The following is a 26858-nucleotide window of genomic DNA, read 5'->3' as shown; positions in this document are numbered from 1 at the left end:
GTCATTTTTAATCTTAAAAAAAAATATAAAATAGTATCATATTTTTATTTTAATACGATATTTGAAAATACCAAAAATAGATTTGTTTTAATGGTTAGTTTTATTTTAACAATTATTTGAATAGTAGGATTAATTAATAAATAAGACCGTATTTTTAATCTCGTTCGCAGGGAAAGGATAGAACTTGGGCTCGAGCAACACATTTTTAGGCCTAATTTTAGACCTAGCCCATAATTATCAAGCCCATAATTCCTAGGCCCATACCCCTTAACCTAAAAACCCTACAACTATCTAGAACTAAAATCTACACTATAAAAGAACGCCTAAGACTAAAGAAAAATAAGGAAAAAAGGGATAAAAAGAAAAGCTGAAGCTGCGCAGCTTTTGGACAGACCCCTTTCCCCTGAAGGTCTTCTTCTTCGACCATTCCCCTTCTTTTTTTCTCAATTTTCCTTCAGCAGCAAAAACCAAACAGTGACCCCTGAACGTTAATCACCAAACGACCCCTGATATCATCTCCTTCACCCCCGTCATCCACTCCTCCAGTCCGCCGGAAAACACAATTCCCATCCATCGAGCAACTCGTCTTCTTCCTCAGCTGAACGACGATCCCCTATGAACCTTGAGCTTTTCTTCTTCATCTGTTGAACCTAAAGACCACCAAGCTTCATCCGAACCTAGACCTAGATGAACACAAAAGATACCTAACGCCTAGACACTACAAAGAGATCAGGTGCAGAACCAAAAGAGACACCGATCTACTACAGAACACCAAACGACCCCCATCGATCCCCATTCCCATCGCCGCTACTCCTCTGTCTTCCCTGTTACTGCTGCGCTGGAAGGTGATAGATCTGGCGAGAAATCCGGTGACCACCATTGAAAACAGCGAAGACACACACACATGCAAGAGACAGAAAACGGGCAGAACAAAACAAACTATATAACAAAAGGAGATTCGGAGTGAGTTCGCCGTTCGAGTCGTCGAGGTCAAGTTTTCCGGCGTGGACTTTGTTTAATGGGTGTATTCGAGGTTGCGATTCCGGTCCAGATGCCTAGTCTGTAGCTCGCTTGGAGGTTTTGCGGTCTTAGAGCTTTATTTTCATTGTATTTGCTCCACAATTTCAATAATAGAAGGTCAGTTCTTCCATTTCGTTCTTCTTCTGCTGTTTTCTTTCCATGACAAATCCCGTCAAGCTATCAATGTGCTAACCTGAAATATATTTGTTTTGCTGGAAAAGCTCAAGTAAAATTCGAAATCCGCGTATATGCTGTGGCTTTCGAGTTTTATTTACGTTTCAGTTTCAGCTCCATTATACTGTTTCTAACTCTTGAGTTTAAAAATGGCAATTGGAATTGTGTTTTGACTCCGTTGTGCTGCGGATAGAATGGTGTTTGAAATCTTTTGGTTTCTTATGTCATAAAGAATGCAATTGCTTTATATTACTGTGGGGTGTGATTTATTATGTGTTTGTCAATTACTTCGCTTGAGATGGTGACTAACTTTTCATTATTTGCCGAGGTGCTTACTGTTATTTGGGTTCTAGTTAGTATTAAAAATCTAAAAACCATTAGTTTGGTCAGTGACGAAGCAGTGGGAGATTTTGAAAGGTATATTTGGGTCAAATGTATATATCACTCATCTTAAATAGCATCAATTAGTAATCTACGCTTTTGTTCTATGAGCAGTTACATTCAACTTGAGTTTATTTGCTTTAATCAAAAGTTCTACCATTGTTACACATATAGTTTGGTTTATCTCATTTTCCTACTCGAGTTTGAGTGATTGGTTGGTTTTGTTTTCCATTGATTTCTCCCTTACCATAGCTTATTTAGTTTAAAATCACAACTTAAAAGTACAGTGTTGTGTTTGGGACTTGAGAGAAAGATTTGAATTTGGGCCATGGGGTGGTTGGTTTAAGATTGGATTTGGGACTTTGGTAAACAATGAAAAGGAATTCGAGCTTAAGAAAGATTATGTTAATTTCCTGTTGTTTCTCTTTTAATCATTCGGGTCGTTAGGAGCATACTTAGAAAATAATCACTTATGAAAAATCATAGCTTGCTTAGGTGAGATTATTAATAAATATCATGGCTATGGGTACGGTTTCCCGTGGTATGGTCTCGATACATAAATGTCATAAACACGAGTGCGCATTTATGTGACCCAAATCCAAATCTCAACAACGTTAGTTAAAATATGTCATGGACCGCGGGTGCATTTATGTGACGTGGTCCAAGACATGTTTTAAATAGCGTTGAATCTTCTTAAAAATGATTAAAAGCGGTTAATGAACTAAAATTTGCACATAGGTTCAAAATGGTTTAAAATCAGATAATTAAACCGAATATAACAGTTGAGCGACCGTGCTAAAACCATGGAACTCGGGAGTGCCTAACACCTTCTCCCGGGTTAACAGAATTCCTTACCCGGATTTTTAGTTCGCGGACTGTAATTCAGAGTCAATCTTTCCTCGATTCGGGATTTGAACCGGTGACTTGGGACACCATAAATTATCCCAAGTGGCGACTCTGAATTTTTTAAAAAACAAATCCCGTATCGATTGTCCTTTAATTGGATAAACTCCATTATACACCCTTCTCGGGGGGTGTAGGTAAAAGGGAGGTGTGACAGCTCCTACCAGAACCAGGGAGACCTTTGATTTTGTATTTGACGGTTTTGGATAATTCGTTTGGTTGCGTGTTGGGTCAGCATGATATCACCGGCAGGAAAGAGCAGGGCATCTATTATCTCAGCAAGAAGTTCACATCTTACGAGGTTAAGTACACTCACCTGGAACGGACATGTTGCGCCCTAACTTGGGTGGAGCAGAAGATGAAGCATTATTTTTCATCTTACACTACTTACCGCATCTCTCATTTGGATCCATTAAAGTATATCTTTCAGAAGCCTATGCCCACAGGGAGGCTCGCAAAGTGGCAGATTTTGCTCACAGAATTTGACATCGTCTATGTGACCCGGACTGCGATGAAAACTCAGGAATTGGCTGACCATTTGGCTGAGAACCCAGTGGATGAAGAATATGAGCCTTTGAAGACTTACTTCCCTGTTGAAGAGGTAATGCACATTGATGAGTTGGAACAAGTTGGAGAGCCAGGTTGGAAACTTTTCTTCGATGGAGCTGCTAACATGAAAGGCATTGGGATAGGGGTTGTACTTATTTCTGAAACGAGGCATCACTACCCTGTTACGGCTTAGCTTCATTTCTACTATACTAACAACATGGCTGAGTACGAGGCATGCATTTTGGGCTTGAGGTTAGTTGCAGACATGGGTGTCCAGGAAGTATTGGTCTTGGGAGACTCGAACCTTCTGGTGCACCAGATTCAAGGGCAATGGGAAACACGAGATTTGAAACTCATACCGTACCGACAATGTTTGCATGATATTTGTCAACGCTTTCGATCAGTAGAGTTTAGGCATATTCCAAGGATCCATAACGAAGTTGCTGATGTTTTGGCTACCTTGGCGTCAATGTTACATCATCTGGATAGGGCTTATGTTGACCCGTTGCATATTCAGGTCCATGATCAGCATGCTTACTGTAATGTGGTAGAAGAAGAACTTGATGGAGAGCCTTGGTTTCACGATATCAAGGAATATATCAGGATGAGGGTGTATCCGGTACAATCCACATGCGATCAAAAGAGAACAATTCGGCGGTTGGCGAGCGGATTTTGTACAAAAGGACTCCGGATTTTGGATTTTTGAGATGCATAGATGCTAGACAGGCCATATCTATCATGTTCGAAGTACATTCTGGAGTTTGTGGACCGCATATGAGTGAGTACATGTTGGCAAAGAAGATCCTCTGAGCAGGTTATTATTGGCTCACTATGGAGCGAGATTGTATCTATTTCGTGCACAAGTGTCATTAGTGCCAAGTGCATGGAGATTTGATTCATTCTCCACCATCTGAATTGCACACAATGTCTGCATCATGGCTTTTTGTTGTGTGGGGCATAGATGTCATTGGGCCAATTGAGCCATCAACATCAAATGGGCACAGGTTCATTCTAGTGGCTATCGACTATTTCACCAAGTGGGTAGAGGCTAAAACGTTCAAGTTTGTAACCAAGAAAGCAGTGGTTGATTTTGTGCACTCAAATATCATTTGTCGGTTCGGGATCCCAAAGGTGATCATCACAGATAATGGTGCTAATCTCAACAGTCATCTGATGAAAGAGGTATGTCAGCAGTTCAAGATTACACATCGCAATTCCACCCCTTACCGTCCCAAGGCAAACAGACAGTTAAGGCGGCCAACAAGAATATAAAGAAGATACTTCGGAAAATGGTGGAAGGTTCCAGGCAATGGCATGAGAAGCTGCCTTTTGCATTGTTGGGTTATCGCACTATTGTTCGTACTTCAGTAGGAGCAACTCCTTATTTGTTAGTATACGGCAATGGAGCAGTAATACCCGCGGAATCGAGATCCCATCCCTTCGGATTGTTGTAGAAGCCGAAATTGATGATGATGAATGGGTTAAAACCCGCCTGGAGCAACTGAGTTTGATTGATGAGAAAAGATTAGCGGCAGTGTGTCATGGACAGTTGTATCAACAGAGAATGGCAAGAGCATATAACAAGAAGGTGCGTCCACAAAAGTTTGAAGTGGGTCAGTTAGTATTGAAACATATCCTTCCTCGTTAGGTTGAAGCGAAAGGCAAGTTCGCCCCAAATTGGCAGGGGACATTCATCGTAGCTAGAGTGTTGTCCAATGGTGCTTTGTATTTAATAGATATAGAAGGCAAGTGTGTAGAAATGGCCATCAATTCTGATGCAGTCAAGAGATATTATGTATGATTTCTTTGTTTAAATTGTATTTATTTGTACTTGGCATATTTTGAAAATTGGAATGACGAAGGCATTTTGTTTTGCTATCTAAACACTTTATACTTTGTTCTCCCTTTGAGCCTTGTTTATTTCTTTTCATACCCCTCTTTTGGAATTAGTAGCAAAGATCAGAAATGCAAGCGTGAAAGACAAATAAAGGAAAAAGAGAAAGGAAAAGAATGAAAAGAGAAAGAAAAAGAAGAAAATAAAAAAGAGAAAAAAGAAAAAAAAGAGAAAAACAAGAAGAAAAGAAGATAACAAAACAACAAGAAGAGAAAAAGAAATCAAAAAGAGAAAGAAAAGAAAGAGAAAATCACAACAGCAAAGCAGTTTCTATGACATGAACTACGTTCGACCTGATTCCTTTTAAGAATGTGTAGGCAGCCTCACGGTTTGGTCCCATCAAAACAAAAATCCAAAAGTCCCCAAGCAAAGAAACTGGGGCAGAAGTCGTGATTGTTGTGAGAAAATCTGGTTCCAAAAGTTGTAATTTTGAACCCATATGAATTGTTTTGAGCCTTTGATATCCTTTCTTTTTAACCCTATCAAAAAACCCACATTACGGTCCAAAGAAAGACCTTCTGATCAGTCATTCGAGAGATGCCAAGTCGAGCAAGTAGAGGTGATTCATATCAGGGGCAACACTCTGGTCCAAGCAAGAAAATAAAAAATGAGAGAGTCTTATTGGTGGAAACTCTCACGGGCACCGTAAGGCACTGAGAGCTGAGAGAAATAAAAAATGAGAGAGTCTTATTGGTGAAAATCCTCAAGGGCACCGTAAGGCGAAAGTGAGTTGAGAGATGAACAAATGAGAGAGGCTTGTTGGTGAAAACCCTTCAGGGCACCGCGGGCTGAACAAGGTCAAAGTTTTGGCGAAGAAATCAGGTTATGGAAACTACGGGGCAACAAAGTATAGCAACTGAAAGTAGATTGGTTGGACAGATTGAGCCGATTAATCCGAAATGCATGTCATGATTATTGGTGCCAGATGCTCTACTCAGATAAGTCTCTTTTCTTTTTCCCCTTCAGATAGTCTTCCAGTTTTGGATTTTTCTTATCCTTAACTCTGAAAGTCATTGCATTTCATTTCTTTTAGGTTTATTTCTCTAAGATGTTCCCAATGTCAGTTCTGTTTAATCAAACAAGAAGGAATTTCAAAGCTTACCCCCAACTTCCAAAGTTGCACAAGGCACAGGGCGGCCAAGGCATTGTTAGAGATAGTATCATGTGAAATGGGGTATAAAAGGTTAGAGGAAGTTCCATCGTTGAAATGGTTTGGTAATTTCGTGGGAAATACAGAGATTCAAACAGATGGGGCAGAGATGTAACACAACGGTTTGGGTATAGAACACTCAGGCATCCAATGTCATGAGGTTTGAAAGTCAGTCGGGAAGTCAAGCGGTTCTTGGCCAGTTTAGGGGAAGTCAGTCAAAACAAAGCACAACAGCGGGGAGACCACTTTCAGCAAGAATGCCACAAACTAACCACCACATTTTAAACTGACAATATTTTTCTTTGATTGAAACAGGGGCAGAAAGTTTCGATTGTTTCAAAGAAACCCTCCATAGGGGAAAAGCCAACACCAGACAGGTTTGACTTTTGATTTTCAGGACCCTCCTGAAAAATGGGACCTAGTTTAAAAATCAAAACAATCATAAGTAGCAAAATCTAGCATAAATGTACCCCAAGGAATATAAGTTGGTTTCAAAGTGTGTATGTTTAAGATAGGATTCAATTAGGAGTTTTCAGGACCCTCCTAAGTAATGGGACTTAGCTTTAAGACTTCTATTAGATAACAAGATTTAGCGTAAGATCTGTTGTAGGGTAGTGCAATTCAGCCGTAAAAATTGTCACTTTTAAGATAATACTTGATTTTTGATTTTTAGGACCCTCCTGGATAATGAGATGTAGTTTTAAAACTTTCTTGGATAACAAGACTTAGCATAAGACATACCTTCAGAAGACATAATTTAGCTTTAAAATTGTCATTTAAATAGGAGTTGTCAGGACCCTCCTGGAAAATGGGACCTAGTTTAAAATTCAAAACAATCATGAGTAGCACAATCTAGCATGAATGTACCCCAAGGAATATAAAATGGTTTTAAAGTTTGCATGTTGGAGATATGATTCAATTAGGAGTTGTCAGGACCCTCCTGAATAATGGGACCTAGCTTTAAAATTTTCATTAGATAACAAAATTTAGCGTAAGTTCTGGTGTAGGGTAAAATAATTTAGCCATAAAATTGTCACTCTTAAGATAAAACTTGACTTTTGATTTTCAGGACCCTCCTGGATAATAGGGAGTAGTTTAAGACCCTCTTAGATAACAAGATTTAACAGAAGTCCCACTTTTAAAAGATATAACTCAGATTTAAAATTGTCGTTTAATTAAGAGTTGTCAGGACCCTCCTGGATAATGGGGTGAAGTTTTAAGATCGGCTTAGATAACAAGATGTAGCGAAAGTAATACCTTTAGGAGATATAATTTAGATTTAAAACTGTCGTGTAACTAGGAGCTGTCAGGACCCTCCTGGATAACGGGATCTAGCTTTCAAAATTTTAGTAATATTTGGTAATATGATTTAGTGTAACACTCACATATGTGCCCAGCTACCAAACTGGGGCAGGAAAATTTCTTTGTTTTGTCTATTTTTGTTGAAATCAGGTACCAACTTGGAGAACAGGGAGAAGCAGTTCAAGTTCAACAATCAGGCGCCCACCTGGAGAGCACGAGAATACATTTCAAGTTCAGCAATCAGACGCCCACCTGGAGAGCACGAGAATACAGTTCAAGTTCAGCAATCAGGCGCCCACCTGGAGAGCACGGGAATACAGTTCAAGTTCAGCAGTCAGGTGCCCACCTGAAGAGCACGGGAATACAATTCAAGTTCAGTAGTCAGGAGCCCACCTGGAGAGCACGAGAATAAAATTCAAGTTCGGCAGTTAGGTGCCCACCTGGAGAGCACGGGAATACAGTTCAAAGTTCAGCAATCAGGCGTCCACCTGGAGAAAAGGGAAAGTATCTTAGATTACAATTCAAATCGGCAACAAAGGGACTTCACTGGGAGAATACAAGTCAATAGGCAACAAGAACCACAAGAGCAAGTTTGAACATATAGATAGGATTTTTGTAATGCATAGATCATAGTCTAGTCTAGCTTCTTTTTATTTTGACATGGTGTAATAAGGGGTTCAGTAAGCAGCAGCAGCAGCAGCAATAACAGTAAAATCATAGCTTCATGGTAGTCCCAGCTACCAAACATTTCCGAACTACACTGACCTGATTCCTTTATAGCCAAGGATATGTAGGCAACCTCAGAAGCAGGGTGCGGTCAAATCTTTTAAAAATGCTTCCCACGGAGTATTGGAAAAAATCGCTCGTATCTGCTCACTTTATGTTTGCACGAAAACTCTTCGTGTTTCCGAGTAAAGAGAGGCAGCTGTGAGCACGTGATTTTTACCCTATATGAATTACTCCCACAAATTCAAAATTCCCATTGTTTGCAATTTTGTGGATTTTTGTGGCATTTTTCTATCAATTGTTTGCATTTGTCTGTGCACGTTTATTTTATTTAATTAATGAACAATACAAAAAATGTGTGTGTTTGCATTTATGATTTAATTTAACATTTTAGGATTAATTAAGTAATTAAGTTATTTTATAAAAAGAGGAAAATCACAAAATAGTTATTTTGCACCTTTTAATTTTAATTTTGTTTTGGAGTAGTTTTTCTTTAGTTTATTAATTGTGGTAATTATTTAGGATTAGTTAGTATTTTGATAAGTTAATTTGGTTTTATAACTTAATTTAGGATTTTAGTTTTAATTTTTTGGAAAAAAGAAGAAAAGAAAAAAGAATTAATTTTGAAAAAAAAAGAAGAAAAAGGAATTGGAGAGATAGGTTTTTGGGCCAAAATTGACCCCAGCCCAATCAAATACCTGTCCAAACACCCCACCTAACCCAGCCCAATCCCCTTACCCTGTTCCAGTCATCTCCATTAACTCCAAACGACCCCGTTTCCCCCTAAATTAATCTCAGCCGTCTATGTTTTATGATCTATCAGACGGGAACTGGGGTGAGGGTTAGTATAAGAGTGTCCGAATTGCATCCACCCCCATTCCATCTTTCCCCCATTCCTGTCTTCCTCCTTCAGAGACTAATTCCCCAAACCCTAGCCGCCCCCATTCCCACCTCCTAGTAGCCCAGCGACGCCACCTCCAATCTCTCCCAAAATCACACCCTATAACTACCTCGTTCCCCTCATCTCAAATCCACATTCAGTTTCTCTCAAATACCCCCAAAAGTGTTCGAATCTTAAATCTAGGGTTTCGAATTCTAGAAGCCAAGTTGATTTATTCATGCCAGGACCTTCCTCCAGCGATTTCTTAATATTCAGAGGCGATTTGGTCTCAAAATGACGTTGCTCATTTGTTCTTGACAAAGAACAAGCGATTAGTGTTATTTAGAGATGAAATCATTGGGTCGAGTCCCGTGTTCGAGCTTTTGGTCGGTAGGTGTTTCTTTCCGGTTTTGTTCATATTGGTGTCACATTAACTGTCATTCTTCGTCGCCTATCTTTCTATGTTTTCTTTCTTTTTCTCTGGTTAATTCAAGTAAAGTGTGACCAACACTTATGGTTGAAAGTTAATTTATGTGGCTCTATTCCTTGTTGGCTTTATTTTCCAAGTTTGTTTCACTAATTTCTTTAGTTTGTTAAGTATGGCTGAGTTGTTGATTGTTATCCGGTTTAACCTCTTAGTTCAATTTGATTAGTTTGTTTTGACAACTTAATTAATTCCCTGCATGTTTGTATGAATTAATCAGTAGATTAGTTAGTTTGTTGATTAGGGAAGTCATTCTAGTGTTTGTGTCATGCTGTTTTCCAAGGGCATACAAAATTTTGCTGGGTCAATTATTGGTTTGGGCTTTGGGTCTCTGACCCATTTAAAAGGGAAGGGCAACATGTTCATTCAGCCAAGCCATTGGGTCACTTTGACCCATGAGCTAAAGGGTAAATAACCTAGGTTTAAAAGGGTAGTTTAGGTAATTGGAGAAGAGAATCTATCAGTAAAAAACTTAAGAAGATTCCTGGAAGCTGAAAAGCAGGCCTACTTGGTAAACAAGCCAAAAATTCCGGGATTAAGTAGCAAAACTGAAAATTGGAGAAGGGTAAAAGAGCAAAAGTTGAAACTTATATCTGCTGCCCTAGCACCTTGTATAAAGGGATCGCTTTGCTGAAAATAAAGGGGGAGAATTAAAAGGAAAAAGTCCAGAAAAAGAAAAACGGCTAAAGCTTTCACTGTTCCATTGAACCTGTTCTTTTCTTCTTCGATTTTTGAAGTTTTTCAATTTGCTGAAGCAATTTCTAATTCAGCTAGTGCTGAAGTGGATTGAATTTTGGGTTTTTAAAAGTTTGGTTTGAAGTTTGCTGGGTTACTGTTTTGATTGAAAACTGGTTTTGGACTGCTATGCATCACCTTGGTTTGAAACTGGTTTCCCTGTTACATTGCTGCTGCGGACTGAAGTTCTTACCCTTAATCATTTCTTTTCCTTCTATTTTGACTGCTGTATCTAGGTAATCCTCCAAACTATGGACACAAAGTTGGTTGTGAGCATGTATTTCGAGTGGAAGAATGATCAAACACAAGCTGTATTCGAACTCAGTTCCTCTGTTTCTTCTACTTCTTCAACATTCTGTATTAGATTCTGAATTATAAATATTATCTAGGCTTTCTCTTTTGTTACTTGCATATTATGAATCTGTGTCTGAGAGTGAGGGTAAATGTTTAGTTTCAATGTTGAGTAGCATGTTTAGAAGTCGTATGTGTAAGCCTTGTGGATGAATGATTGAACATGTATATAGGATTAAATGAGGAACTCTTAGTTGGGATCAACTTCATTCAGAGTGTATATGGTGTTTTATAGTTGTTCTTTTGAAGACACAAGCTATGTCCATGCACTGTGGTTAAAAAGCATATTTTATATTTTGCATATGCTTTTGACTGAGTGTTAAATGCCCAAGAACTATGTTGAGAATTTTAGTGTGATTTCTGGAATTCAAGTAAAGTCGGATGCTGATTTGCTGGGTTGGTTACTGTTAGTATTAAGAAGAATTTAATTGAGCTTAAGCTTCTTGAGTAATAGTTAATGTAAAATCATGTGAAGAGAAAAGGAAAATAGTCAAGGTTGCTTTAAGAGTAAAGGCATGTATTGATTTGCCCCTATTTGTTTATAAGCACGTTTAAGTTGGAACTGATGTTAAATTTCAGAATTTTCAACTAGTTGATTTGTGTTTGAAGGGTTATAATTTAGAAATAAGTGTTAGCTCGATCGCGTGTCTTTGGTTGATTTGCTTATAATGGGTTTTATACAATCATTTGATTCTGAAAGTGGGACTTGATGCTGGCCTAATCAATGAAAGCTCATTCTCAGATTTGATGGCCTGTTTCGCGTCTTTGGATGTTCATTTTATTAAGAATTGGGCTCGTTTAGGCCCAAGCCTGAAGGCATTTTAAATGGGTTTATGTAGTTGCGGCCTGCTGAAGCAATCTTTCTTTGCATTAATCGGACTTTGAATGCGGTGCCTACTAATTAATAAGTAGATTCGAACTTTTAGTGTTAGAAATAATCATAATTCCTTTAAGCCTTCCTTAGTTAATTAATTGGGCTCTTGAAAGTAGATTGGAGGCGTGCCATATTAGGTAAGACATAGTTTATGGCCCTCCAAAGTTTAGTTCAAATTCCCTTTTAAAAAAAACTGGAATCGAGGTCTGTCGTGCCAAACAAAATGACAATTGCGCAGCTCTCATTTAATTATTTCTTTTAAAATCCTTAGCATTCGAGGCGTGCCATTTAGCAAATTTTCCATGGCCCTCGCAAAATTAAAAACGCGTAGTTGCTTTAGGCGCGTTATATAATAATTAATTTCCTTAAACTCGGATGTGCATTTCATGTGACCCAAATCCAAATTTCAACAACGTTAAATAAAATGTGTCGTGGACCGCGGGTGTATTTCATGTGACTTGGTTCAAGGCGTATTTTAAATAATGTTGAATCCTCCTAATAATTAATTAAAGCGGTTATAAAGTTAAAATTGAACCATAGGTTAAAATATGTATTAAAATCAGATAATAGACCAATTATAACAGTTGAGCGACCGTGCTAGAACCACGGAACCCGGGAATGCCTAACACCTTCTCCCAGGTTAACAGAATTCCTTACCCGGATTTCTGTGTTCGGGGACTGTAAAACAGATTCAATCTTTTCCTCGATTTGGGATTCTAAACCGGTGACTTGGGACACCATAAATTATCCCAAGTGACGACTCTGAATTTTTAATAAAATGATCCTGTTTCGATTGTCACTTTAAGTTGGAAAAAACTCCCTTTATATCCCTTCCGGGGGGTGTAGGTAAAAAGGAGGTGTGACGCTCCTTTGTATTTGCGAAGCATACCACCACCAACAAAAAGCTGATAACTTTAAATATGTTCATGGCAGTCCAAACCTCACCTGAGCCATCCAGATCCCATCCAAATATACCAAAAAGCCCCGGGATGGCCTAGCCAATCGGGTCGTGATCAGACGCCATGTCGTACACATGGTGGTGACTGCATTAGAAATTGAAATCGAAATGGTGAATGGTGTCATATTGGTACTGAAGGCTTCCCCGACTTAAAACATGGAAATTTAATTGAAACTTATCTCACCGCTTGTTTGATGTTTGGTAGATGTTCAATGCCTTAACTGATATCATGATTGTCCCTACTTGTATTATTGTTCATTCTAACAAGATGGTGTTTAGTTATACATACTAGTACCGTTCGATGGTACTAACGTCCCTTTTGCCGAGGCACTGCATCTTAAATTGATGCATGTGGTTCCCTAGCAGGCAGTGTTGATCAGCGTTAGCGGTACATCCTCCTCCCATCAATCTTGGTGAGCCCCATTTCATCCCGGGGTCATGTATTGTATCTTTTGTTCATATTTTTACCACATTTTGAGGTATAGTCGGGGCCTGGTTGCCGACATTATTATAACTCTCTTTTGTAACTTTAGAGGCTCCGCAAATACTATGTGGGTTGTATATGGTGTTGGAAAGGTCAAATGGGTTATGTTGTGTTTTGGACTCCTCTTCCATTCAATCATAAGGATGTGTGTATTTGAAACTTAACAATGATGTAACTAATGAAATAGTTTAGTAATGTATATACGATCTTCTTATTGTCTAATAAATGAAACATGCCTTCTCTTGATCATAAGTGAGTTGGGTAGAGAGTGTCTAACAGGCTTGCTTGACGGGGTCCACTCGATTGAGCGCCGGTTGTGCTCCCCGAGGCCGGGGCATGACACAAATATTACATGATAAAGTCTTAAGTCTACCCATACATAAACATACTTTTAGCTATGTACGAAATCTCGTTACCTCGTGAGTATGTAGCACCCACAACTCGTAGCACAAAATAATTTTAATCCGATGGGGTAATTTCCCCCTCACAAAGTTAGACAGGAAACTTACCCCACTCCGGAGTTCTATAATCGGCTCCAACGCCTCTCTAACACCTCAAACTCATGCCCATCGATCCGAAACTAATCAAACAATCATGCAAAACCATAAAAATAAACTCTAACCCTCATAGTTAATCAATTTATAACAATTCCTATCTCAGCTCGAAAAGTCAACAAAGCCCACCCTCAGGCCCACGTGCCCCGATTCCAAATATTTTTGAATATAAATATTACCCGTAACACCACGAACTCAAATATATAATTTATTCCCAATTCCATATCCAATTTCGTGGTCAAAGTCCAAAAATATCAAATTCTGGATTTTCTTCAAATCCCACAATTTCTACAAATTTCCATATCTAAATCCATATATAACTCATGTATTTAACTTACAACAATTGAGAATAACTTAACTCATGATAGATGATGATAGTCTTCTCTTCAAGAGCTCCAAAAATCGCCCAACCAAGTGAAAATGAGAGAAAAATGAGCTAAATCCCGCATAAAAATCGAGTCTGCCCAGGTCCTTCCACTTCGCGATTGCGGAAGCTCCTTTACATTCGCGAAGGCCAAAAATTAGCTGGCCCAAATTCCTTCTTCGCGTTCACGACCACATGGTCGCGTTCGCGATGCCTTTCCAGGTCCCCACTACTTCCCTTTCATTGAACCGTGTTCACGTGGGCTTAACATCTCCAGGCTGAGCTCTCCATCCTTCTTCGCGTTCGTGAAGGGCACCTCATCCTCAGCTCCTCATTCGCGATCCCTCTGTCATGTTCGCGATGCACATTTTCCAGCAGCCAAAAAATCCTTCTTCACGAACACGTTCTTACTTTCGCTTTCACGAAGAAGAACACCAGACACCAGCACCAACCTCAGTAAAACAAAGAAAAATGATCCGAAACTACCCCGAAATACACCTGAGGCCCCCGGGACCTCGTCAAATCACACAAACAAATCCCAATACCTTATCCAAACTTATCCAAAGGCTCGAAATGCCACAAATAACATCAAAGTCATAAATCAACGATCAGAATCCTTTTTCAACTTTCAAACATTCAAACTTCGACGAATGCATCTGAATCTTATCTAAACATTTCAGAATGATGCCAAATTTTATGTAAAAGTCATAAACCACAATACAAACCTATTTCAAGGCTCGAAATCCCAAACAGGTATCGATGACACCAAATTCCACTTAAACCCAAACTTAGGAAGTTCTAAAACTTTCAAAAAGCCAACTTTCCACAATAAGTGCTAGAACGCTCCCGGACCATCCGATACTCAACTCGAACATATGTCCAAGTTCGAAATCATCATACGAACCTATTGAAACCTTCAATCTCGATTCTAAGATCGTTTACTCAAACGTCAAACCTTGGTCAACTCTTCTGACTTAAAGCTTCCGAATAGAGAATTTTCCTTCTGAATCAACTCTGAACTTCCTGAAATTTAATTTTGACTATGCATACAAGTCATAAACACATGAAGTAAAGCTAATCAAGGCCTTAAACTTCCGAACGAAGCACTAGATCTCAAAATGATCGGCCAGGTCATTACACTTAAATCAGACGCTTGGTTCGATATTTGAAGTTTATGAACTTAAGATATTGATCTTGATCGATGAATCACGGTTTTGATGTTATTATTTGTGATTTGAGGGCTCGACTAGGTCCATGTTAAATTTTGGAACTTGTTGGTATGTTCGGACAGTGTCCCAAGGGGCTCGGGTGAGTTTCAGGATGGTTTCGAACCTTTTTATCTCATGTTGCTTTACTGAAGAACTCCCTGGTTCTGGTGCTTTCTCATCTGCGAATGATTTATCGCAGATGCAGAGTTGAGGTTACAGAAGCGAATGTGGACTGAAAGTCAAGAGGGCCACAAATATGGGGCCATGGGCGCATCTGCACTCCGCAGGTGCTGTCACTGAGCCCAGAAATGCAACCGCAAAAGCGAATCTATAATCACGGAAGCCTCAGGTGCTTAGTTAAGCTGTTTCCATAGAAGTGGAATTGAGACCGCATATGCGGTTTTGAAAAGCAGGCATTTAGTCGCAAATGTGACTTCTCTGGGTAGATTTAACGCATATCGAGGTTTTAATTCATCTTACCATAGTTTGAGAATTGGAGATCAAATTTGGGCGATTTTGGAGGGGATTTTTACCACATGGATTGAGGTAAGTATTTTTGACTCGGTTTTTGATTATTTTACATGATTCTATTTTAAATTTGGCATTTGATGGATGGTTCTAAAAGAGAAATTGGGGGAGTTTTTGTCTAAACTTTTCTAAAGTGAATAATTAGGTTTTGAACATTGATTCAGAGTCGGATTTGAGTGAAATTAGTATGATTGGACTCGTTCGAATGGTTTGTCAAAATTTATTAAGTTTGTTGGGTTCCAAGATGCGAGCCCGAGTTGACTTTTTGGTTGACTTGTAGTATTTGATTAAAGATTCGACCTTTATCCTTTGAGTTTGTTTTCTTTGGCATTTATTTGATGATTTTGAGTTGCTTTTGGCTAGTTTCGAGCCGTTCAGAGGTTGATTTTGCGCGAGATGACATTTCTAGAGTATTATTTGGCGTGTTCGGTATTTAATTTGTTCGAGGTAAGTAACATATCTAAAATGTGAATTGAGGGTAATTATCCTTGGGAACTATGATATTTGAGATGAGTTGGGGGTAGTGCACATTTTAGGTGACGAGCGTGTGTGCGCGCACCGGGACATTCATGATTCGGGTTGACCTTAGACTATTACATGCCTTGTTTTGCTATCATGCTTCATTGATATCATGTTTTCTCCATTCGTATGACTACGTGGTTTATTATTCATGCTAGAAATCATATCTAGGCTATCTGCTTAATTGTTTGAGACTTGATAGGGCTATATTTGCCATGTAGAGCTATTTGTCTTAGCCGTAGTCATACTATTCACTCGTGATAGTTACATATGCATGTTATACCTCTCTCTATGCACTTCTGATATGCGGTCTCACAAGTTTTTGGTGTCCTTTTATGTGACACGAGTTTGAGCTGTATTTGGGGCATATTGTGATATTCTGTGTTATATAATTGGATTACGTATCTGTGAGATGTTGGCATATGGAGACTTGAGCAAATTGATGACAGATATGGGCCGTAGAGCCATGTTGTGTGTTATTCTAGATCAGGCTGCATGCCGCAATGGTTATATTGATATTGCGGTGGAGCGTAAGCCAGGCCGCATATTGGACTAAGTGTTACTTATTTTGAGGCTACATGTGCACCAAGACCCGCGATTGGGCTATGTGATTATGATTAGCGCTTCGACAGGATCCGCTCCTCCGGAGTCTGACATGCCAACAGTGGGCGTAAGCACAATATTATATATACGTGCTTTGGTGAAGGACATTTATGCCAGGCACCCGGACAGTGCTAAGTGTTACTGTGTGTGATGGTGAGGGCTTTGTGCCATGCACCGTGAGCGTGCTAAGTGTAGTTATTCTTGATGGTTTCACTATGATGATATTGAGTTGACATGTTTTTTTTGATATGTGGGTATAGAGATGTATTTTTCTCATGGTAGATGGTAATATGATATTTGATGACATGACTTGTATATTTGACATGTAGGCATGAAGATCTATTTTCCTTATGCTAGACGGTATATGGCATTTGTTGGCTTGACATGTAGGCATAGAAATGCACTTTTCTCATGCTAGTTGGTAAATGAATAGTCTTATCTGATGTTGGAAAAACACAGTTCTTTTTATAAACTCATGTAAATTGATTTTCAGTGGTAAGATTTGGACTTGGACTATTATACTTGAAAATCATGTTTACCTTCTTGTACCTGTGAACGATCTGAGCATAATATCTCCTAAGTTATATATTTTTACTGTCTTCATTATATTGTTATGAATTGTTATTGGCTATTGGTATTGGACTCTAACCATCTTGCGAACTCGTTACTGCTTTCAACCAGAGGTTCATTTTGTTACTTATTGAGTACATGGGTCGGTTGTACTCGTACTACACTTCTGGACCTTACGTGTAGATCTTGGAGTTGATGCTGCTGTATATGGCGGGAGCTGATGTACATGTTTCTCGGATATAGTTGCCACTTGTTCTTAGTAGTTAGTGATTCAGAATCTTTTTATGTATTTCAAACAGATGTTGTATTTATTTTTATTCCAGCTATGTAAATATAATCTTAGTGGCTCGTGACTTGTACTACCAATCGTTGGGTTATTGTATAAAGTTCAGTATTTTACTTCTTGACTCCTATCATTATTACTAGTATTGTGTTGGTTGTTATTTGGCTTACCTAGTAGGTTGGGTTAGGTGCCATCACGACTAGGCAAATTTTGGGTCGTGATACCTGAGCTCCTGGGGCCCCATTCCAAACATCCACACAAGTTTAATAACCCAATACGAACTCGCGCACAAGCTAAAACTCAAGATTAATCCACATGTTCATAACTCCAAATTTTTAACTTTCCATAATAAGCGCTGAAACGACCTCGGGTCACCCTGAACCCTAACCAAATATATTTACAAGTCCAAAATAATCTTTCGGGTCTACTGGAATCATCAAAATACCGATCTGAGATCGTGTACTCAGATTGTTGATCGTGATCAGCTCTAATAACTTTTAAGTTTCAAAATCACGTTTTCTTTGAAAGATTACATTTTAACTTTCCGAAAATCCAAACGGACCACACACGCAAGTCATAAATCATCAAACTAGGCTATTCAAAGTTTTAAAGCACGAAACAGAAAGCTAGAACTCAAAACGACCTATCGGGTTGTGACATACTTACACCTTATATTTACACTAAATCACATGAAAAGTAACATTTTTGTGTATAGAAAGTACGTATTATACATTGATCGTTTTAGTGTGTACATAGAGTATGAATAAATATTGTCTTACACGTACGACTGGTTTGAGGAATTATTAGTGGAAGCCATTTATAAGTCACACCGTTACAAGTTCTAAATATTACAAATAGCTAATTTCTTGATAAATATTCTTGCTTACTTCAAACTCCTGATCCTGTCATTTCTTGATCATCTTCTTGCTTATTTTGATTTCCGCAATCTGGAAAAGCCATCTCCATTGAGTGCAATGCCTTATCAGATCCACCTTCAACTTCAATCTTGATGCTGGTTTCTATATCTTTGGATTTTGCAGCTTCTTCGAGATCCGTTTTTTCATTAATCTTCTCTCTCTTTGAATCCTTGTAAACAAAATATAGTAGCATTTGGACGACCCCAAATAGAAAGCCCAATATATTTGGTAACTGCACCATCAACAAAGGGTAACAAAATTAAACGAAATATCAAATTACTCCCTCTTTCAGTCCACTTTATTTGGCGCGGTAAAAACTAAAGTTGTTGCGTAAATATAGATATAGCTGTCTTTACGTTTTCCAAATAAAATTTATATATTAGAAACTTTTAAAAAGGTACTATAAGCCATAACAGTTGATAATTCAGAATATTTAAAATTATTTAAGAAAAACATAATCAAAGAAGAACCTCTTTGCCGTCTCAAATAGTAATGTTGCCGTATAGATTGAAACATACGGAGTATTACTTCTATAACAAGAGAAAAGATGGGTACAAGCTATTCTCTCCATCCCAATTTATATATGTGGCATTTTCTATTTTTCGAAAGTTATTTTGACTAATTTTTGAAGTTAAATTGGATTAAATCAAGTCAATATTTTAAAACTATAATTTAGATATTCAAAAATATTATAAAAAGTATTATAAATTGCAATTCTTCTCATGGAAAAAAAAATAAAATTATGGTCAAAGTTTACAAAATTTGAGAGTGAAAAGTATCACATAAAGTGATAGAAGGAGTAATATGAGAAGAAGAGTATGATGTTATTGATGACTTACAGCAATGTAAAAGTCCTTTCTGAAGAAGGCATAGAAAAACCACATAATGGCGCAGAGAGTGAGGAACAAGGATAAAGTGAAGGACATGAACTCTACGCTCTTGGTTCTTATGGCTTGCCTCTGCAACCCATATACATAAGAGTTTACTAGTAATCTAAGCATATATTAAGGGATAAAAGAAAGAAATAGAAATGCGATGAGACCATGATGCATAGAGGAGCAGCAAAGACAGCAAGGTTGATAGCAGCACAAATCCATCCCACATTCGTCACTCTTTCAGAGCCTTGTGCAAATACATAAGAAAATAGTATCACCATTCCTAGGGCTCCCACTTCCAACACCATCAGCCATCCCGTGAACATCTGCAAATAGCCCAACTACGATAGAGTTAATAGAATCAAAGCCAAAAGGAAACAAATTAACAGCGGTAGGAAATACATACTCCTACTACATTATACACCCATATGAGTTATTTTATGTACTGGCAGTGTAAGAACAATATTTTATATGATTAGATCATTTATAAGGTAAAAAGAAAGAATTATCTCTTAAAATAATTAATTAGTAATCTGGTAAAAATAGTAACTAACTTGATATAGCATGTTAGACGACATTAACAGTGTAAAAGAATCTTTATATTATTAGTGCATATACTTACTAAGTTTTATGCACTACAACAACTACTATGTCTCGGATCAAACAAGTTGGGGTCGGCTATATGAATCCGCATTTCTCCATTTAAACTCAACTTATTTCCTCATCATACCAAATATAAGTTTTATGCACTAACAATAAAATACTTACACAATCAGACTGTTTATGAGGCCCGGTACGTCGTTTAAGAAAATAAGGAAGACTTTTTAATCTTGTGGTCTTAAACTAAAAATGTGTGAAATGTACTAAAATACGTTTTAAATCTTGTGGCCGTAAACATGTGACATAGAATGTTAAATTTAAGAAGTTAGTACAAAGGATAGAAAGGGACATTCTTTTTGCAACATAAGGAAAAAAGAGAGCAAGACACTTAAGTTGAAACTGAGAAAATAATTATTACCAAATATCTATAGTGAACATTTATTGGTAACTTGGTAAAATTGATATCTAACCTACTACAATATTAAACTACAATAATAGCATAAAAATCTTCATAATGTCATTATATATAAATTAATCCTTTAACTTAAATCATATTCATGTATATATGCTTTTATTAATCTGTTTCTTTCTTAATGAGAAAGAGCAAAGGGGAGGTTGCTGGAGTTCACCTAAGACTTTCTGGGTGAGTAAAAGAGAAACAAACTGATGTAAGCTAATTCAATGACACATCCAAAGGCGTTAATGCTGATGATAAGATAGGCATTCTTCTTGAGGTAAGCATAATATAGCAATAGTCCTGCACTGAATAGTGCTACCAAATATGGTATTGCTTGAAATCCTTCTGTTGATTTCCTTTTGTATATTTTGTAAAATGTTGGCCTGGGAAAAAAAAAGAGAGAACGAAATGGAGAAATGCAACTTAATTTTACTTGTCCATCATATATGTTATTATTATCTGAAAAGTTCTGACATAGATATGAAAAGTCTCTTACATCGGCGCTAAGAACACTATGAATGAAACGATATTACCTGCATAACAATGGAACAGAAGTTAGAGATTGAGAGATCAAAATCAATATATAAAGATGATGAATGATAAAGATGCATTTTACTCTGATTGCAGGTGCCTTCTAACTAGCATGGGAAACCCTCTAGTAAGCCAGGTCTATAGGAAAGGAAATTGAGTGGCGGATTGTCTTGCTAAATGGAGAACGACACTAAATGCATTTGAATATATACGTTTTGTATTTTGAATAGTGATAGAAGACTAGTTCCTACAACTTTGTTTAACTAACATGCCGCCTCCATTTCAACTTAAATATCTTAATTTGACTAGGCACGAAATTTAGTTAGAAAAAAAGGAAAACTTTTGAATATTATGGTTCTAAAGTAAAAATGTGTGTGATGCATGTACTAAAATTCTTTTTGAAACTTGGACTTAAATTTGCTATTTAGAATATTAGCTAGAGTAAAGAGTTATCAATTTTAAAAAAGAGAGATACTTTTTAAAACGGACTAAAAAGGAAAATAAAATACTTAAATTAAAACGGGGAGAGAGTACTATATTTTCCTTTTGAATAAGAAAAAAGAGAAGGGTGCATTTTAACGTACCAAGAAGGCCAAACATGAAAGACAAGTCATGAGCACTTAATTGCGCCATGATTATCCAAGTGAAGCCCTTATTGAGAATGCTCTTGTGGATCTACAAAAGGGACTCTGAAGAAACTATGCACACAGCATATGCTATTTTATAGTGGAAAATTACAACAACACAGATACGAAGAACGAGAATTCGGTAAAAGAAGCAATTATGATGAATTCGGTAATATTGTTTGGCAAGAACCTTTGAAGTATACTGTAATGGTGGAAAAAAAGCCTGACACGTGGATTAATAGTACGGTAACATGTGGCGTCTATATCAGGTCAATAAAAAAAAATGGACGCATGGATAAAATACGAGTTTTTAATCAAAATTATCCCTTATCTTAAGGAATAGGTCTAATATAGTCTTTCATATATAACCCTGAGCACCTTTCATTCTCTAAGTTTGCAAACTTTGAGCAGATTTAGTCTCAGTAATAGAAGTAATTTAACGACTGCTTCAAACTAACAATAGTGAGCTGCACCTAACATGAGTAAAAAGAACGTCAACCTGCTTCTTCTTCTCCAAATTCTTTCCTTTCCCAGTTCATTATTTCCCTCAAATTCAAAGAATCCTAACTAGAAATTTCCCTGTATGTGTTTAAGAAATATATTGTTGTGAACTTTTCCTTTATTTTTATGCTGATAATTGAGAACTTATCTGGTTCATATTTTGTCATGTGATTACTTTCTTCATAAACAAATATTAGGGATAATACATAAAATCCACTCCATCCTATGATCCATTTACCAACTACACACCTTTTCTTTTCGGGGATCCTATTACCCCCTGAACTTATTTTTACCATAATTGATTTAATATTATATGCTCAATTAAACCCGACCGTGACTACACCTCTGAGGACTAATTTTAAAAGGTCCGTCTGCGATTCAATCGCCACGTGTAATGACAAATAAGCCATAAAAAAGGGTCCCAAACGACATAGCCAATAAACCACTTTATTTTTAGATTCTCATGGAAGAAGGGGCGGAAAATTGAAGAAGAAACATTAAGGCTTTTGAATTTGAGCAAATAATTTTACTCTCAGAAAATGCAGCGGCGCCGGAACCTCGCCGTCAACTCGAATGGAACTAGTAGCCAACGAACGGATCTTTAACTGAACTCGATCTCAACAGAAACACTGCTTTTATGAGGAAAAAAGGTTGTGAAAACTGAAGGAGGAGAGGGAGGTTTAGCTGCGGCTGCTTCTTTCTTTTTCTGTCCAGAGCAAATTTGAGCAAATATTCTTCAAGATTTTTAGCTAAATCAATACCCCAATTGGATTTTAAATCCCTGAGTGGCTGTACAACACTGTGGAGAGCTTGTGTCTTAAAATTTGATGGAAGAAGCTACTAGTATTCATAGAGAAAAAAGAAAGTGGCGCTGCTACTGGAGTGATTATGATTGGCGTGATTTAATGGAAGGAATCGAAGAGGGGGATTGAGAATTTGGTTTGGACCGTCGATCGAAAATGGGAGAGTATGAAAGGAAATAATAAAATAGGGTAGGGTTTGATTAATGAATGAGTTTAATTTAGTTTAGAATAAAAGGGATCTGATAAAATAAAAGGGAATTGGGTGGGACCTATTAGCGCGTGTATACACCGATAGTCTTATAGATGGGGGTTGGGTTTAATTGAGCATATAATGTTAAATTAATTATGGTAAAAATAAGTTCAAGGAAGTAATAGGACCCCCGAAAAGAAAAGATGTGTAGTTGGTAAATGGGTCATATGGTGAGGTGGATTTTATGCATTTTCCCTATATAACTAGTAAGATTTTGACATTGGCCGGAGCTTAATTTTTTCTCGTATATTAATCTTATTAATAACGAATATGGTACTTGCGATTCGAAAGGGCGTGGTCCATTAATGTGTCTTTCTTGATGAAGGGACTCAATGTTGTTGAGCTTATTACGCTTAAGCCTATCAAAATTAAAACAAAAAAAAACATCAGATTGTGAGAATAAAATAAAATGACAATCTACACCTGATCCCGGAAAAAGAACTACAGTTGAAAATTACTCTTCAAAAAAATCTTCATATTTTCCCCCTTTTTCTTGTATCTTTTTCTTTTGCTTTTCTCTTTCCCAACATTTTTTTTGTAGTTTGTAACACAGAGAAGAAAAGATAGAACCTTTTCGTTTTTACTTTGTTTCTTCTTCCGCGGTATTTTATCAAAGAAAGTACCGTAGAAGAAATAGGCAAGTGGTGCATGAAGACCACAAAAGGGGAAGATTTATGAATCGATTATAAATATGGCAAGGGAATCAACATTAACCCTGATTATGCGCGATCACCTATTATTACCATAACCGTTGCGATTAGATTTAGTAACGGGAAATTAATACAATTAATGTTAGTAACGGGTAAGAATTAAGTAAGGGAACTGTTACAGTTGTGTATACTTATACAAGGACCCTTATATCTGAATATTCTCAATTATATGCAATCAGTTGTAACGATTTGACCGGTCGTTTTATGTAATTGCGCCCCGTTTTCCTTTTTTATGCTTCACATATGTGTGTTTATGATTTTATGACTTGCAAGGTTGGTTAACTTCGTTCTGGAAAGCTTTCGGGTTGATTGGACCCTTTGATTCTTGACTTAGAAGTTTAAATTAGAAATATTAACTAAACATTGACTTTTATAAAAATGACTATGAGACGATATTTTGATGGCTCCGATAGCTTCGTATCGTGATTATGGACTTAGAAGTATGGCCGGAATTTAATTCGAAAGTCCGTAGGTTGATTTGTGTTGTTTTGCCGAAATTTGGCAATGTGAAGTTGAAAGGTTTGACCGTAGGTTGACTTTTAGCTACCGAGTTCGGAATTTGATTTTGGGACTTGGAATAAGTCCATTATGCCATTGAAAACTTGTCTACAAAATTTGGTATCATTTGCAGTTGAATTGATAGGACTCGGACACTTAGTTGCACTTCTAGTAGTTCTTGAATTTTACTTTGAAATTCATGTGTTTTAGTGTTCGATTTATAGTTTTAGATGTTATTTTTGTGTTTTAATCATGCGAGCAAGTTCGTATGATATTTTTAGACTTGAGTGGATGTTTGGTTTGGAGCCCGGAGGGCTCGAATAAGTTTCGGACATGCATCAGAGTATTTTGGACTGAAATGTAGGATCTGATGTGCTGATGCCGCAGGTATCGCAATTGCGATGCGAGCTTAACAAGGCGGGGGCAGGGGCTCAAGTATCGTAATTGCTATACCTAGCTCACAATTGCGAAGTGGCTCAGGATTTTAGGTAGCTCGCATTTGCGACTAAACTGTCCCTTTTGTGAAGGGACATGGTTAGCATTTGTGAACCCATATGTCGCAATTGCGAAGTCCCTGTAGGCTGGTCAGTGGCCGCATTTGCGATGATTTCTTCGCAATAATAACATTTGCATCTGATCAAAAGGGTTGGAAGTCGGTATTTCATTTCATATTATCTCATTTTAGAACCCTAGACTCGGTAGGAGGCGATTTGGAGAGGGAATTTTTATCTACAAACTCGGGGTAAGTGATTCTTATTTATTCCCAATTATATTCCATCAATATATCTTAAATTTAACATCAAAATCATGTGAATCCTAGTGAAGATTTGTGAAACTTTGTCAAGTTTTAAAAAAGAAAATTGAGCTTTGAGAGTCGATTGGACTAGAATTTTGAAACTAATCATATATATGAACTCGTGGGGTAATGAGTAGTCGAATCTAATTTGGACTCGGGCTTTGACCGGGCAAGCCGCAGGTTGACTTTTTGAGAATAGTATAAAGATCATAGCTTTATCTATTGTAATTGATTTTCATTGCATTGTTTGATTATACTAAGTCAATTTTGGTTAGATTTGAGCCGTTTGGAGGCAAATTTTAGGGGGAAAGCTATTTTTGAGGGTTGAGTTGGCATAGTTGGGGTAAGTATCTTGCCTATCTTTGTGTATGGGAACTACCCTTTAGGATTTGGGATTGATTGTGTCATTTGTGCTATGTGAAAGCCGTGTAACCAAGGTGATGAGTGGGTACATGGATTATATGTGGTATTTGACCGATTTAGGCTACTTAGACTCTTGCTTTAATTGAATTGTCATATCATTTTCTAAATTCTCATAGTCAATTTATTCTTACTTGTGTTAGTCTATCCTTACATGCCTTAAATAACTTTATTAACACTTGTTCTATATCCTACTTGATAATTTACTTTTATGCTTTAGTTGAACTTGTTGGCTCTTTCATTATTACATGTTATCTCCTCCATTGTTGATTTATCATTATTTGAAGTCATTATTACATATTATCTCTTTCATTGTTGATCATCATTATTGAAGTTATTGTTACATGTTACCTCTTTCATTGTTGATTATCCTTATTTGAAGTCATCGATATATGTTATCTCTTCCATTGTGAGTTATTCTTATTTAGTATCGTGGTTACTCATTATCTTTCTCATTGTTGAGTTATTGGTGTTGAAGCTGTGAAAACCATTATCACACTGGGGCGAAGTATTAATTGTTGAGATATCTTTCTTGTTGAGAACTTTACATTCATTATTATTGTTGATATTCTTGTAGACGTTGTGGTTGAGCCATGTTCTATCATTGTGGAAACACTAATATTGCTGATTATTGTCAAGTTGTAACATATGGGAACTTGTGGTGCGACATGTTATTGTGATGTGATATTGATGTGCATACAACGGCATAAGGTGGGACTTATGTGCGTGTTTCCTGTAGGGGAATTACCTGAAGCCACACAGTGTCATAAGGTGGGCTAAAGTGCATGTAGCTATTTCAGAAAAAAAAAACGTTTTCAAAAATATTTAAATATAAGCTCACGCGGCAGTATAATGAAAGATTGTGATTGAAATTGAGAAATGTGAATATGAGGTGGTACCTCATTTGTGATTCTTGTTATATACGAGGCGATACCTTAGTTATGATTCTCATTGTGCACGAGGCGGTACCTCATTGTGATTTTTATTGTTTATCTCATGTTGCAAAAGAGTTTTTGGTGGGAACACTACTTGTTATTTTATTCTTCCATGTTCTATCAATTATTGTCCATATATGATCATTGTGGTTCTATTTAATTGCTTCCTTTACGTTATCTCCATGCTTACAATTTCGGTATTAGTTTATGTTATTAACTTGTTTCGTATTAGTTATTTTCCCGCCTTCCATTATTTATCGTTATTATGTTTTCTTACGTTTAGTAGGTGTCTTGACCTAGTCTCATCACTATTCTACCGAGGTTAAGTTTGACTTACTGGATACTGTTGTGGTGTACTCATACTATGCTTCTGCACATCTTTTTGTGCAGATCTAGGTATGTCATCTCGTACTGGACGTTAGTGATTGGTTGTAGCTGATTTCTT

General features: G+C 37.3%; 1 pseudogene; it reads right to left on the bottom strand.

Moving 5' to 3' along the window:
* Positions 1-18297: 18297 nt before the first annotated feature.
* LOC104249390 (bidirectional sugar transporter NEC1-like) lies at positions 18298-21538 on the bottom strand (annotated as a pseudogene).
* Between the last annotated feature and the right edge of the window lie 5320 nt (positions 21539-26858).

Source organism: Nicotiana sylvestris, chromosome 11, assembly GCF_000393655.2.
Source record: "Nicotiana sylvestris chromosome 11, ASM39365v2, whole genome shotgun sequence".
Lineage (NCBI taxonomy): Eukaryota > Viridiplantae > Streptophyta > Magnoliopsida > Solanales > Solanaceae > Nicotiana > Nicotiana sylvestris.
This window is presented reverse-complemented; position numbering and strand designations above follow the sequence as displayed.